At 40.4% G+C, this 14,262-nt stretch overlaps 1 protein-coding gene across 10 annotated transcripts in view; it reads left to right on the top strand.

The window, feature by feature from the left end:
* Window positions 1-14,262, top strand: part of FHIT (fragile histidine triad diadenosine triphosphatase) — a 1,420,480-nt gene that overhangs the window by 372,468 nt on the left and 1,033,750 nt on the right. Inside the window, exon 1 of one of the 10 annotated variants that reach the window (XM_024746514.1) lies at window positions 9,046-9,116. The exons of the other annotated variants lie outside the window; for them this stretch is intronic. The gene's annotated coding sequence lies outside the window, so the exon portion shown is untranslated. Of the gene's footprint in view, window positions 1-9,045; window positions 9,117-14,262 lie in introns of those variants that run through there. 10 annotated transcript variants of the gene reach the window in all.

Below are 14,262 nucleotides of genomic sequence, written 5' to 3'. Positions count from 1 at the left end.
GCTTAATTTTTATGAAATAGAAACTAAACCCTTAAGTACCATAGAGGCAAAATGTTTTGAGGCTTACACTTAAAATTAAAACTGCTTAAACAGTCTTTCCTAAAGAGCTGCTGAAATCCTTTTCAGGAAATATCAATATATAAGTTGCATTCCAAGTTTTTGTCTGGATCATAAAAGAACAGACAAGAAGAGATGAATATCATGGGTGAAGGCTATCATAGCACTTTTATTTCTTTATTTAGTTTTATTTTTCAATTATTACTTATTTTATCTATTTATTTTTGGCTGCGTTGGGTCTTTGTTGCTGCTCACGGGCTTTCTCTAGTTGTGGCAAGCAGGGGCTACTCTTCGTTGCGGTGCGTGGGCTTCTCATTGCCATGGCTTCTCTTGTTGTGGAACACTGTCTCGAGGCGCACAGGCTTCAGTAGTTTTGGCACGTTGGCTCAGTAGCTGTGGCTCATGGGCTCTATAGCGCAGGCTCAGTAGTTGTGGCACACGGGCTTAGTTGCTCTGTGGCATGTGGAATCTTCCCAGGCCAGGTATCGAACCTGTGTCCCCTGCTTCGGCGGGCAGATTCTTAACCACTGTGCCACCAGGGAAGTCCCCTATCATAGTGCTTTTAAATCATCCTGTTGCCATTAGGCATTGCAGCCCATGATTATATATATTTCATATAAGTCTTCAGTAGTCCAGAGGGACTGCTGGCCGAGGTAATGAGCACTGCTAGGAATCTTGATAGCGAACTCTAAATGGTTTCAATGCTGCAGAGTTTCAAGAACATGGGCCTTCCTTGAAGTGAATGGCTATTTCTGTCTCATTTAGGTAATTTATTCTTGTCCAGCTCACATTAGTGGCGAGCTTTGTGTCACATGTGATAGTTATATTAAGACACTCTTCCTCTTAGGGGTGGAAGGTACTTTGGGTTTTATCGTCACGGAGGAAGAAGGAAGAGAGAACAGAAGCCCTCACTTCAGAAAGGCCACACTGGTAGACAAAGCAATGTGAGTGGATAAGAGATGTGAACAGAGTTCAGAGTCTTCTTTTAGAATAAAACTGCAGCAGTTTCCTGGAATGTTCTAATCGACTTTTCAGGGTCTGAAAACTGGTCATAGATGTGATGGTTCTGAATGCTGCTGCCTTCATTATCGGCTTCTGCTTTGAATGTAATAGCAAAAAATTCTCAACGAGTTCTCTATTTTGTGCCATTGCAGTTGAACTTCTAACCTTGTTGCTTAAAAGCTTTTATTACCAAAAAAAGAAATTCTATTCTTCTTTCCTATCTCCTCCTCTGATGATCTCCTCCTCTTGTCTTTCTCTTTCTATTTTCTTACAAGAGTATCTGTATTATCACATTGGTTTAGACCTTTGATTCAATTACTCATTCAGCAAGTGTCTATTGCATGTGTGTACCATGTGTTAAGCACTATGCTGGATATTGGGTCAGAGTAGTGACCAAAACAGACATGGACCCACCTAACTTCAAGGAACACATGTGCTCAGAGGAGCGCTGGTACTTTTTGCCACAAATAACAATGACATCATACATAACATGCCACAAATAACAATGACACCATCCACAACAGTACTATCTAACATTTATTAAGCACATAGTTTCAATCCAGTTGAATTTATGTTTTGTCTCTAATGATGATGGCCAGAACATCGAAGAACCCCCACTAACATTTATTGTGTGCTTACATGTGGTAAGCACTAGGGTAAGGGTTTTCCATGTATTATCTCATTTAATTCTCACAAACCCATATTGGAAAGGCTTTGTCATTATCCCCATTTTATAGATGAGGAAACTGAGTCTTAGAGGGATTCGAGATTTATGTCAAATCACACAGCTGATAAGTAGAAAAGCTGGGATACAAATCCAGGGCCATCTGACTCCTTAGCTTGTGCTCTAAACTCAGAGCATGTTAGGAAGGACACTAATTTTTCCTTGATGTCTAACTAAAAGAGTAAAAGGTATGTCCCAGTCATTAAAACCATCCTTAATAGCTTTTTTTATCCCCTGTTATTATTAGTGTATCATAAGCCTGTTTTTCATATGTGTCCTTCAGTTGTTAAAAGCCCTCCCTCCCAAGATGGTATCAGCACAATGGTAAATTACAACTGGCCATTCATTGTATGCACAGTGAAGCTTACTATATGCCACAAACTGGGTAAAGGACACAGACATGGTCCTTGCCTTCATGGATCTTCCAGTTTATAGGAGAAGAAAGTCATTAACCAGTTACTGACAAGTGTGAGGAGTATTATTAAGGGAGAAGAAGAGAGTGCTATGGGAAGTGTACCACACCGGTTTTAGTGTGGAGCGTGGTTAGGGATAACCTCCCTGTTAAAGTGGGTATAACCTTCAAAGCCACATATGAGGAGACCTCAGATGAATGGTGAGGATGCTCAGGATATTGTGCTTTTCTGAGGCCTCAGAGAGTGTGGTAGGATCTATGCACTGAAAGAAGATGGCAGGGGGAGCATAGAGAGAGCAGTGTAGGTGAAAATTAAAGGAAAAATAAGCCTCAGATAGGGAGGCAGGCAGGGGCAGATCATGAAAGGCCTTGCAGATCATGGTAAGGTTTGGGGTTTTTATCAGAGGCAGTTATCAGTCATCGAAAATCTTTAGGCAGAGGAGGGAAGTGCAATATTTGGATATTTGGCAGCAGTATGGAGAAGGGGTTAAACTGAAGAAAACTGGAAGCTGAGAGATGAGTTGAGGTCTTACATTAGGGTTGTTGTAATTCTGCTGTTCTTGGAACTGGTTACTCAGCTCTGTTTCCCCATATCTGTGCCTTTTGTCATTTTGAAGACATCAGCTATCTCACCATTCATCCCATCTCTGTCAACTCAGAAGCAAATTTACCTGCCTTGAATGCATCACCATTTCAGTTGATGACCTTTGAACCTTTTCCATTGCAGTTGTTGGGGCCCAGGGTAGGCCACCTCAAAATGTGCCTCAGTGGATATTGATTATTTTGTAATGTTTTTTTAAAATATATATATTTATTTATTTATGGCTGTGTTGGGTCTTTGTTGCTGTGCACGGGCTTTCTCTAGTTGCGGTTAGTGGGGGCTACTCTTTGTTGCGGTGCGTGGGCCTCTCACTGCGGTGGCCTCTCCCATTGCAGAGCATGGGCTGTAGGCGCACAGGCTTCAGTGGTTGTGTCACGTGGGCTCAGTAGTTGTGGCTCGCGGGCTCTAGAGCGCAGGCTCAGTCGTCGTGGCACACGAGCTTAGTTGCTCCACGGCATGTGGGATCCTCCTGGACCAGGGCTCGAACCTGTGTCCCCTGCATTGGCAGGTGGATTCTTAACCTCTGTGCCACCAGGGAAGTCCCATATATTGATTATTTTGAATTAAATTTACTTGAGAAATGGCCAACGCTAGAGAGACACTCTGACCTTCTTTTCTCTCTCCCTAAAGTCAGGAAATAAATCTCTCCTGTGAAAGGTGCACTCCCTGCATCTGGAGGTAGAAGGACACCCTTATCACCAGAGACAGGGAATTTGGGGCTGAGAAGCCTGTGTAAACAATTTTTGTTTCATCTTTAATTTACTACCCCAAGACCAAACTCTGTTTAGTTTCTTCAATGATTGAACACCGAAAACCTGAGTTTCTTTGTCCTGTCAATTCCTCACAAATGTATTGTTTCTTTGTCTAAAAAGTACAAAAGTTGCCTGCTTTGGCCACTTCTTTGGTCCAATTTCTACGGGACTTCCATGCAGATGAATTAAAATTTGTTTGTTTTTCTCCTGTTAATCTCTTTTGTGCCAGTTTTATTATTAGTCCAGCCACAACAGCTCAAGAGAGGTAGAGGGGAATATTTCCCCTGTGTTTCCCTGCCCTCCTCCATACCCTCTGCCAAAATAAGTGTTGAGAACAATGTCTTTTTTCTTTTTATCAAATACTCTGGTACACCATCATGATTACAACTTAATTTCACTCGTCTTAGCAGAGGTGATGCATTTTCCTCCTAATAATAATAAGCCTTTTTTTTTTTTTTTGCGGTACACGGGCCTCTCACTGTTGTGGCCTCTCCCGTTGCGGAGCAACAGGCTCCGGACGCGCAGGCTCAACCACTGCGCCACCAGGGAAGCCCAATAATAAGCCTTTTTAAGCTTACACCCTCACGTTCCCTAGAATGGATGTTTACATGATTCTTTGCTTTTCTTGCTTGTTTTTATTTCTTTTGGATTGGTTTCAGTTTGTAGCTCATTCATCTGTCAGTCTTATAAGAAGAGCTCCTTAGTGCTGGAGAGAGGGGAACATATATCCTTCTAAGCTGTGGAAGATACACTACTGAGTACCAGAACTTTAAATGGGTGCCATAGGGATAAAATAATGAATATAGTTACTTTTGCTCCATAACAAATGGAGGTTGATGTTAGGGTGACGTATGAGTTATGAATGCTTTTGGTTACGAGTACCAAAATACTCAAGCAATATTAACGTAATCCATAATGATATTTATGTACTTACAAGAACACAGGAGGTAGTGGATCCCAGGGTTGATTTGGTAGCTCACTGATGTCACTAAAGACCCCGTCTCTTTCATCCTCAGAATCTTTCATCTTTTGGCTTGTTGCCTCATGGTCAAAAGATGACTGCCATAGCTCCAAACACAAAGTTTTTACATGACAGTGTCCAAAAAAAGAAAGAAGAGGCAGGTCAAAAAAGCCTTCCTCCTCATACAACTCTGGCTTTTTATCCAAAGCGAAGATCTTTCATGGAAACTCCAGTGTACTTCCCCTCATTGGTTAGAGCTAGGTCACATATCTACTATAAACATCAATCAATAGCAAAGAAAAATGGCATCATGATTGGCTTAGACCAGTCATCATCCATTATCTAAAGCTGGGCACCTTGCTGTCCATCAAAATTTGGGTTCTGTTATCAAAGAAGGGGAAGACTTTTTATCACATTTGGATTAAGAGATGATAGTCATAAAGTTACAAAAGTAAGGTCTAAGAGGAAGACCATAGGAGGAACTTCCAAAGATGAGGAAATGGAAGCAAATGAGATGACTAGCTCCCTAGTTCCCTGGCGCAAAAGCAATCTTGAGCAATTCCCTTTAACCCTCCCAGATATAGGTAAACATAAAGATGTCTTTGCTATGTTATTGAAGACATTGAAGAGATGATGTTTAACAAATTTTGGGGGGGAATAGATGCTTGTTTGTACATTAAGCAGATAAATACATTGTAGGTGAAGATTAAAGGAAAAATAAGCCTATATCGTTGGTGTTTACAGTGTGAAAAGAAAAAAAAAGAGGTACTTTGTTTTTCAGGAAGTTCAGGTTTACTAAATTGTTCATGAAATGAAGCACAGTATCAAAATGGTCATTAAATCAGTTAGCATTTTATCTTAAAAGCAGAGGTACACTAAAATACCTCACATATGCTCAAGTACAAAGGTGAAATTTGCTTCCCCCCAAATTTATTACCCCTTAGAAGAGACGACATTGCTTTCTATGCGGGTCCTTTCAAGTGCTGCTTTGGGAAGTCATGGTGGGCTGAAATGGTTTCGCTCAATGTTTCTTTTGGCTGCTTGTGAAGGTCATCTGCTGGGATCAGTAAAAGAGGAGCAAAGAAACTGAATGCAGAGTTAGTCATGATACTGGGGGCTGTGACTTCACAATGGCAAATGTTGGATATTGTTTTAAACAGGCCTTCTGAAAATCACTTTAAAAAGCAATACAAGAGATGGGTATATCATGGACATCAAAATGGTACCTGTAGGAGGATGAATTTTTACTGAAAAGAAGTTGCTTATAGAAATGGGTACTGGTGCCTTTAGAGACAACTTCCAGAGACAGCTTCACACATGCTTCAAGGAGTGCCATGTCTCACACCAAGAGAATCAGATGTGTTCTAGAACATGCCGTTGGAGGAATGGAAAGGCATCTGCTGTATGCTAAAGATAGTCATGCCAGAGCTTGAATAAAATGTGTTTTTAAAATTCCAATTAAATTAATGAAATAAAAAGTATAAGTAAATGTTTGGACTATTTTTTTCTATATCCCTAAAAGTTTACATGTACAAGTTGGCCATCTTTCCTTTTGAATATTTTTAGACTTTTCTTTGAGAAAATGGAATATTTCTTTATATTCAAGATTGCCTTATATTTGGCATTACTAACAAACTTGTCCCAGTTTAGTCTTACTTCATCTTTCCTTGATGTTTTACATTTTAATAATATAAAAAGTTTTAAACACCTAGAGTGTTCTAGAGTGAGTGATGGAGTGCCATATGTTAGCTCATGAAAAAATTTTACATAGTTTATAAAGAGACGTGCAGTTAAGTGCCAGACTGATTAAAAAAAAAGTTATTAGTCTTTGGGTTTGAGTCTAACACTTGTGTTAGTTCTCCAGAGAAGCAGAACCATAGGGGATGTGCGTGCGCGCACACACACATACACACACACACACACACACACACACACACACACACACACACACATATATACACAGAGAGAGAGAGGGAGAGAGAGAGGAATTGGCTCATGCAATTAGGGGGGCTGACAAGTCCCAAGATCTGCAGTCCGCAAGCTGGAGACCCAGCAGAGCCAATGGTATAGATCCAGTCTGAGTCCAAAGGCCTAAAAATCACTACAGCTAATACTGTAGTTCCAATACAAAGGCCAGCAGGCTCACAACCCAGGAAGAACCAATGTTTTGGTTTGAGTCCGAAGGCAGGAAAAAAACCAATGTTCCAGCTGGAAGCCAGTCAAGCAGGAGGAGTTCCCTCTTATTTAGGGGAGGGCCAGACCTTTGTTTTATTCAGACCTTCCATTGATTGGATGAGCCCCATCCACATTGGAGAGAGCAATCTTTACCCAGTCTATCAGTTTAAATGTTAAGTTCATCCAAAATACCCTCACTGAAACACCCAGCATGAAATTTGACCACATAGCTGGATATCCTGTGACACAGTCAAGTTGACATATAAAATTAACTATCACAACACTTATGGAAATGTGGGGTTTTACTCTTTTTTTTAGGATTTATATTAAGCCTAGTTCCAAGAAAGATATGTATAAAATATTGTAAGATTAACTATGCCATAGAAAAGAAACGCTTGTTTGTTTCAAAAATTAAACTTGGGCTTCCCTGGTGGCGCAATGGATAAGAATCTGCCTGCCAATTCAGGAGACACAGGTTCCATCCCTGGTCTGGGGAGATCCCACATGCTGTGGAGCAACTAAGCCCGTGCACCACAACTACTGAGCCTGTGCTCTAGAGCCCTCGAGCCACAACTACTGAGCCTGCGTGTCACAACTACTGAAGCCCATGCACCTAGAGCCTGTGGTCCACAACAAGAGAAGCCACTGCCATGAGAAGCCCACGGACCACAATGAAGGGTAGCCCCTGCTCGCCACAACTAGAGAAAGCCCACGTGCAGTAACGAAGACCCAACACAGCCAAAAATAGATAAATAAATACATAAATAAATAATTTAAAAAATTAAACTTGGAAAGATATTCCTTTAGGGACCGTTCCTGAGTGTGCTGTCTACATTCTTTGTTTATGAAATGGGTCCAGGTGATGTGATAAAGTTCTGTAGGGTTAGTACTTTTTGATCTTTAACACAGAGATATCATGACACAAAGACGAGTGGTCTTGAATAGAATGGAGTTGCATCCTGTGTGCATTGAACTTTTGCCAACTTAACCGTACAGAATTGGCAAACAAGAAGACAGTAATAGGTACCAATTTAAGTAATATAGATCATTCTGCTAGACATTTCCCCTCAATGAATATATGCTTCTTAGTGAATGTGAGATGGGAGCTGGGAGTCAGTCTTATCCTCCTGAATCTCCTAGTGTGAGCATCTCAGTGCTGAGTGTATTCCAGTATTGACATATTCTGTTATGCATTAGAAAATGTATATGACTAGTAAACTCACCCCAATGACTTCATCTGATCTACAGCCAAAGAAATAGCTCTATGTTCTTCTTTTTTTTTAGTACATGTATTTATTTATTTACTTTTGGCTGTGTTGGGTCTTTGTTGCTACGCACGGGGTTTTCTCTAGTTGCGGCGAGCAGGGGCTACTTTTCGTTGAGGTGCTCAGGCTTCTCATTGCGGTGGCTTCTCTTTGCTGCAGAGCACGGCTCTAGGCGTGTGGGCCTCAGTAGTCGTGGCACGCGGGCTCATTAGTTGTGGCTCACGGGCTCTAGAGTACAGGCTCAATAGTTGTGGCTCATGGGCTTAGTTGCTCCACAGCATGTGGGATCTTCCTGGACCAGGGCTCGAACCCATGTCCCCTGCATTGGCAGGGGGATTCTTAAGGACTGTGCCACCAGGGAAGTCCCTAGCTATCTGTTGTAATGCTAGAAGAAAGCCTCTATTGTACCTCCTGAGAAGCTGTGCCATATTTTTGTGTGTGTGGAGAATTGAAGAGATTCCCAAGAGACGCTCTAAGCTTCAACTTAAAAACTATCCCTGATTTAAGATGCCACTGAGCTATCTTTGATTCTGTTGGGATTGTGTCTTTCTTAAGAAGAAATGTTAACTGGCAGCATTTTCAAGAGCCTTATGGTTTTAGGTTTGCTCCTTTTAAAGAACATTTCCCCTCACTCCCTGCTGGAGATTATCTGGAATGCAAATATAGGCTTTCCACTGTGTGCATGTATTATGGGACTGGAGGGCAGAGATGTAGAAAGACTTCTTTAGGACCATTTCTTTGGGTAAGAAAGGCATTAGCCACTGTCTTTTAGTTTTGCTGGGACATTCACTAAGCTGTGCCCTTTGTGCTGGGGTTTATTAAAAAGTACATATAAGGTAAGTGGAATAAGATACTATTCAAATAAGGAGTAGGTTATATAAATTCTGATTAGAAGAAAGAAATTTATAAGATAGAGATACTTAGTCTAAAATTTAGAGAGCCCATAGTACACCTGCTGTTATCCTGGGTCAGCTGAGGAGGAGAGCTTTCAAAAGGTTTCATTGGACTTGGTTGGGCATAGGAGGTGGCAGGAGCAAGCCTGAGAGGACAGGGTCATGATAGCTGTAATTTATTGTGCATCTACCCATTTGATAGGCATCCGACTCTGGATAAACCAGTGATAAACAAGACAGACAGCATCCATGTTCTCTTGGACTAACCTTATAGGTATGTTCGGGAAGGAGGGATGGAAGGGCAGCAAACAAATAAATGAAGAAAGTAACGAAATGTGATGAGAACTATTAACAATACAGAAGATTAATATATCAGAGTGACTTGGTGGTGTTGAGGATGCTGCTTTAGATTGGGTGGTCAGGGAAGGCCTCTCTGAAGGAATAACATTTGAACTGAGACCTGAATGATGTAAAGATCCATGATTTAAAGATGCAGAACTTTCCAGAGAGGGGGAAGAGCAAATGCAAAGGCCCTAACATGGAAATGGTAACAAAGTGCCACTTTGTCATTAGTTGGGCCAGTGCCCAAGACCTTCCAATGTAGAACACTGATAAAGGTAGGCTGGTGTGGAAGGAGTCTAGGTGGGACTTCCTCCCACTTTCTCCTAAACAGTCCCCTCAAATGAACAGCATGCTTAAAGATTCTGACTGGGGGACAGTGGGAGGGAGTGGGCAAGAATGAAAGTGTTGCAGGCAAGACCTGGTGCTCTGGACATCACTTTGGCTCGTGGATGCTATTGCCTAAAGTTGGAAAGAAGGCAGGACAGAAAGAAGGAAATGGTTACCCTTCCTTGAGGAATCAGACTTTTACCAACTTAGAGTACGTGTTGTGTAGTGACCTTGCCCTTAATTAGTAAGACTCAGTATGCTTGAATTTGGCCAGTTGGCTTAGGACTTGCTCCTTTGAGGGACATGGGGGTGTAGGGAGAGAGAGAAAGAGTGGCAGGCCTAGTCCCCACCGCTTGCAGATGCTTTCTTATCTAGTTATTTTAGGTACAAGGAAGCCAGACACATAAAGGATAAGTAACTTGCCCAACAAGCAGGTGGCAGAAATAGCATTTTAAAGCAGGTCTGGTTTGATTCAGAAGTAGATCAGACTGCTCTTTTTACAGATCAGGGTAAATCAGTGAATTTTTCATTCTTATGCCCTAAAATATTTTACTCACCTTCCAGAGTAAAAACCTCACTCTGTTGGATCAGACCCAGTTAGATAATTTCATTGAGTTTAGATATTTAACTTTATTTCTGGCATCATAATAATTTTAAATATATGTATTTCATTTAGGCAAAATTCCTGTAAGGAATTGACAATTTTACTTTCTTTGTATGAGAGGTAGTGGGTATCCAATTGTTCAGCCTGTTTCCATGGAGAGAATTGACAGCAATCATAAATGGTATGATCATCCTATCTGCACTGGATGGCTAAAAGCCAAACAGTAATCCTCATCAAACCCTTTTGCGTTCATTCTCATTGTCTCTCTCTCTCTCTCTCTCTTTCTTTTTCCCTCTCACGTACTCTTCCTCTCTCCCTCTTCTTCCCAGTGCCTTGCTGAGTGTCTAATTTTTTTTCTTCCGTTATGTCAAAGGTTAACATGTGAAGTCTGTTCTAGGTATAATTACACAATTTTCTTTTCAGGAGACAGTTTTGCAACTGATGATAAAAATATTCAGTCTCCAGGGTTAACTGTAGTAAATATATTTTAAAAAGAGCTGTATGTTCTGAGAATAGAGACTGTAAATGATATGTCCAGATTTATGACTGGTTATCTATTTTTTGGTTCCAAATCCTAATTCTCTGTCCTCAATTTTTAATATCAATTAAAAAATATTTAGTGACTTCCCAAGTGTGAAAACACTGAACTGGCTGGTATTTGGGACTGGGACCTATTAAATAATGTATTAGTGTCTCCTCCAAGATCAGCTTTGTGATCTTCTATGAAGAGGAATCCATTCTATTCCACATTTTAACTCATAAGAATAAAAATAATAGCTACCAAGTTTGAATGCTTACCCTGTGTCAGACATTGTGTGTACCAATATTTTACAAAGATTACCTCATTTTATCCTCACAACAATCTCATTAGTTAGATATTTGTGTTCTTATTCTTCAGTCAAGGAAATTGAAACTCAGAAAGGTTAAATGGTCACTCAAGGTTATATCCAAATTAAATGCTGGAGGCTGGATTTGAACCCCTGTCTGTCTAATTCCAAACTGTGGACCTCCAGTTTCCTAAAGAAGCCCAGTTGGAATCAGGGGGTTGAAGAGTGCCCATCTTTAGAGAGTTTGGCCTGGGTTGAAAGAATGTACTGTAACTCTGGTTATCATCTTGCAACGAGATAGAAGTTAGAGCTGAGATCCTTAACGTGGAGCTGTGGCTTCAAAGAAGACTAAAATTCTCCTTTTAGTTAATATTGCTAAAAATTACCTTGGAAAAGGCAGTTTGGTAGTAAAGTTCTCAAGAGTTTCTAAATTTGGAGATGTAATCCCCTATATATGTAGAGGAACTGTGCTTAGGGCCCAGGAGAGCATGGAAATGAGAGGAAGAAATAAAAGAGATTCAACTTAAGGGAAAGAAAAGGAAGCTATAACATCTGATGAAAAGTAATCGAGAGCAGATTTCAGTAAGGAAGAGGAATGGAAAATAGACTCATGCCAAAGGGGAGCTGAAGACAGTGATGTCTGGATTAGATCATTTGGGAGCTACCGAGAGGCTACAGCCATGGGCACTCTTATAAATTTATGATGATGGTAATGATGGTGTGCAGCAATAAGTAGGAAGTGCAAACTAAGGAAAAGAAGAAAAGTGTCTGAGTTTCATTACCCCATAAATCCAGGAGAAAAATACTCTCTCTTCATATGTCAAGGGTAAAATTGTGCCTCCAGTTCTCTATTTCATTTGGCATACCTTATTCCCATAAAGGAGCACCCTGGAGGGAGTTCCTATGAGGACCAAAAAATGAGAGTATATCACAGAAATGTCGACTACTAGGAAAATCCATTTTACTTTCCTTCTTGCTGTGGCTTTACCATAGGCAGAAATTTCAGGGAAAGAAAGAAGGAAGAAAGGAGAAAAAGGGAGGTAGAGAAGAAAAAGCGAGGAAAAATAATTCCAGTTTCCAAATATTTGTGACATCCCATTGTAACTAAGTGCTGATAAAAGGGACTCATGGATGGATATATTATTAAAGATACGAATAAATGGATTTCATGGGTTCATGTGCTTTCCTGGTAGAGTTGATAGGAATGCCTTTTTGGAAAAGAAATGAATTCTCCTTGTTTGATAGCCCTGTGGTTTGAGCCTCATGTGCTGTGTTACAGCTTTGGAAAGGGAAAGCCCATTCCACAGGGAGTCAATCTACTGAGATGCGACCCAGGCATAAAGAAATGCTTCCCGTGTGCAGTGGATTCTCTTGTGCTCACTTAGAAGCCAGTGCACGTGTAAGGTCTCCTCCATGCCTAAAGTATGCAAGTGATAGCTGTTCATGGGGGCTCCAACTGGCTTGGCAAGAAAAGCAGCTACCGTGTTCTTCTCTACAAGATTTCACAGAGCAGTGTGTTTGTGCATCGAATGAAATAAGACTTAGATTAAAACCCAGCATTTTTATGGAGTATCTGCTCTTTGTCCCTGTGTCTAGTAGTTTTGCATACGTTACCTTGTTTAATCTTTTTTTTTTTAGCCAATGTTTTTTTTTTTTAATTAATTAATTTTTGACTGCGTGGGGTCTTTGTTGCTGCACGTGGGCTTTCTTTAGTTGTGGCGAGCAGGGGCTATTCTTCGTTGCGGTGCGTGGGCTTCTCATTGTGGTGGCTTCTCTTGTTGTGGAGCACAAGCTCTAGGCACGTGGACTTCAGTAGTTGTGGCATGCGGGCTCAGTAGTTGTGGCTCATGGGCTCTAGAGCGCAGGCTCAGTAGTTGAGGTGCACAGGCTTTGTTGCTCCGTGGCACGTGGGATCTTCCCAGACCAGGGATTGAACCTGTGTCCCCTGCACTGGCAGGCGGATTCTTAACCACTGTGCCACCAGGGAAGTCCCACCTTGTTTAATCTTTTTAACAGTGACAAATGCATCTATTAATGCATTAAAGTTATACAACTTTTATATTAAAACAGTGGAACAAACCCTGTTGGAAGGTTTACAAGTTTATACTTCATCACCTACGTGGTAAAGATTCATTGCTGAAGATTTGCTAGTTCCTTAAAGAACAGATGGTTTGAATACCCAGATATCTGTAGGTGGACTTTTCTTTGCTTACTTCCCTTATTTAGCCTAGTTCACTTGTTTGCTCTCAAATATTTATTGTCAGGTTTGAATACACAGAGCAATATAACTTGCACCCTACAGATGATTTAAATGATTTTTCACTGTTAAGTTTGACTATAAGCAGAGCCTTAGGCTCTGGTGTGAAAACTTAAGTCCCCTCCCTTATGATATGAGTTTACTGTATTTGGGTATAGGCCGTTTAGATCCCTGGGAATGCCTTAGAGTTTTCATTTACTATATATGTATGTTTATTTCTGAATCCTCATTCTCTTTCACACATATGCATGCTATGTGGTACATCTGTATTGGTGACAAGTTTAGTTTACAAATATGTAATATATTGGTGTGAACTGGTGTTAACTTTTAATTTAGTTCCAGGTCCTTCTCTTATTTTATGTACTTTCTTAAGAATAATACAGGTATACCTGTTTTATTGCGCTTCACAGATAGTGAATTCTTTACAAATTGAAGGTTTGTGGCAACTCTGTGTCAGACAAGTCTATCAGCGCCATTTTCCCAACAGCATTTGCTCACTCTGTGTCTCTTATCACATTTTGGTAATTCTAGCAATATTTCAAAGTTTTTATGTTTGTTATGGTGATCTGTGATCACTGATCTTTGCTGTTACTATTGTTTTGGCATTGTTTTAGCAAAAAAGTATTTTTAAATTAATGTATATATATTATGTTTTTTAAATAAATACTGCTATTTATTGCATACTTAATATACTATAGCATGGTGTAAACGTAACTTTTTGCACTGGGAAACCAAAAAATCTGTGTGACTCGCTTTGTTGCAATATTAGCTTTATTGCTGTGGTGTGGCACCTGACCCACAATATCTCGGAGGTATGCCTGTGTAGACTGTTGTGCTGTATTGATTTTTAATAATATAACTTAACTAAAAATGGCATGCAGAGACCCCATATTCCAGTTGAGGTTATGTCTGTCTACATTTTGGGGAGTGATCTGTATAGCAAAGCAGTAAAGCCATAACTGTTTATCACTTTCTTAAAAATTTTATGCAGCAGGCTTATCATGTGTTATAATGTTGTTCCTTCATATCCTTCTTATACTTTTACTTTAGATGCATTGCTCGT

This window comes from Neophocaena asiaeorientalis, unplaced genomic scaffold (assembly GCF_003031525.2).
Source record: "Neophocaena asiaeorientalis asiaeorientalis breed wild unplaced genomic scaffold, Neophocaena_asiaeorientalis_V1.1 scaffold251, whole genome shotgun sequence".
Taxonomy (NCBI): domain Eukaryota; kingdom Metazoa; phylum Chordata; class Mammalia; order Artiodactyla; family Phocoenidae; genus Neophocaena; species Neophocaena asiaeorientalis.
This window is presented reverse-complemented; position numbering and strand designations above follow the sequence as displayed.